Source organism: Moschus berezovskii, chromosome 16, assembly GCF_049115385.1.
Source record: "Moschus berezovskii isolate FMDL1 chromosome 16, NW_MosBer_1.0, whole genome shotgun sequence".
Classification (NCBI taxonomy): Eukaryota; Metazoa; Chordata; class Mammalia; order Artiodactyla; family Moschidae; genus Moschus; species Moschus berezovskii.
Window position 1 is genome coordinate 5318678 of NC_142475.1, and position 1994 is coordinate 5320671.

Below are 1994 nucleotides of genomic sequence, written 5' to 3' on the forward strand. Positions count from 1 at the left end.
ATGGGATTTTCCAGGCAAGAATGGGTTGCCATTTCCCTTTCCAGGGGATCTTCCTGACCCAGGGATCAAACCCAGGTCTCCCGTATTGCAGGCAAATGCTTTACCATCCGAGACACAGGAGAAGTGCAAGAGAAGAAAAGTCAAGATGAAATGTCTGAGATTACATCTGTCATGCAAGTGAAGCAGTTGTGGTCTAGTGAAAAAGTCTTAGCTCTGATAAAGAATGAACTTGGGCGGTGTCACTTCACCTCTCGTAGCCCCATTCATTTGTGAAATCAGGATAATAAAACCAGATAACTACCTTACAGCCCTTTGTAATTTGTACCATGCTATACCCAAGGGCGTTACTATTATCATTATTATTATTACTATTGCAACTACCACAAGACAGTAGACAAAATGACTTGAACCAGAAAGTTCCAGTTAATCTGCTCCTTGACCTGCCTGTGGGCTCTTCTTTCTCACTGGCAGCCACGGGGCTCTCGTCGTTCAGATCGTCCTTCAAGAGAGAACGTTCTAGAAAGAGCACATCAGTGGACACCCCAGTGGACACTTCCTCGGGGTCTGCTGCAGCATCCAGACTGAGACGGCACTGCCCCCACGTCTGAGCACCGCACACCACATACCTTCCTGCCCAGCGGGCGGTCTTTGCTCCAGGAGCCACCCCTGGCCTAGCCAGGACCCTCTCAGAGCTGGGCTGCACTCAGAAGCACTTCTTGCCCAAGCCTCCACATCCTCTCTTCTTCCGAAGTCAGATCTGCATGCTGTTTGGAGACTCCCTCTTAACTACTCCGGGCTTCCCTGGTGGCTCAGATGGTAAAGCGTCTGCCTGCAATGCAGGAGACCCAGGTTCAATCCCTGGTTTGGGAAGATCCCCTGGAGAAGGGATAGACTACCCACTCCAATATTCTTGCCTGGAAAATTCCATGGATGGAGGAGCCTGGTGAGCTACAGGCTTCCATGGGGTTGCAAAGAGTGGGACGCAACTGAGCAAATTCACTCTACTTTTACTTTTTTTTCCCCTAATACTCTGGTCTCTCGATACTTCAACATTCACAAGACTTTGCCCTAATAAATCTCGTGTTTTTCTAATTTTGTCTCAATATCCGCTTAGCCTCTTGGAGGACCAAAACTGGCTAACATAGGTAGAACGGTGTTTTTCATTAGCAAGAACTAAGAAAAATTTTTTAAATTGAAAACCAAGAAATTGAATGAGATGTTTGCAGACACTGAAATTCCTGACATAAACAAACAGCATCATACAGACAATGCAAGCCAAATTTTTAATTTATATTTGATGCTGATGCCCCAGATCCATCATAGCCAGATTCGTGAGATTAATTTTTTTTATCTTAAAAAAAAAAAAAAAGGAATCCATGACTAGAACCGTTTGTCTTCAAGATGATATTTATTTTGCAACTAAACTATGTTTTCTCTCTTTCACTCATTTTGGCATTTGATTCATAAGTTTACTAAAGGCCCAATAGGTGGGGATTTGCTGAAGTCCCTCAAGATAAAGTCACCTAAATCGAGGTTCCGTGTCAATCTGGAACCACAACTAACCTGTAGGAGTCAGGTGATGGAGGGAATTGGAGGATTTAAGTGAGCTTGGGCGTGCTCTCAGTTGTTAAGCCGTGTCAGACTCGGTGATGATGCCTTGAACGTGACTTGACAGACTTGATCACTCTGCATATGTTGACAGAGGTCCATGGGATTTCCCAGGCAAGAATACTGGAGTGGGTTGCCATTTCCTTCTTCAGGGGACTTTCTGGACCCAGGGATGGAAACTGCAACTCCTGCACATCGGGCAGATTCTTTGCCACTGAGCCACCTGGAAAGCCGTTTAAACAGACTGTGTTAAAAAAAAATTACTTTGAATTTATGTTCCAAATATTTACCAAGTCAGCAGCCAAATGAAAATGATTTTTGCATAAACTGTGAATTAAAATTTTCAAGAAACTAGACATTTAAATTTATTTCATTTAAAAATAGAT

General features: G+C 43.8%; 1 non-coding gene across 1 annotated transcript; it reads left to right on the forward strand.

Annotated features, from left to right (window-relative positions):
• Positions 1–798: 798 nt before the first annotated feature.
• TRNAC-GCA (transfer RNA cysteine (anticodon GCA)) lies at positions 799–870 on the forward strand. Its single transcript has one exon. It is a non-coding gene; the product is annotated as a tRNA-Cys (tRNA).
• The last annotated feature ends 1124 nt before the right edge of the window (positions 871–1994 follow it).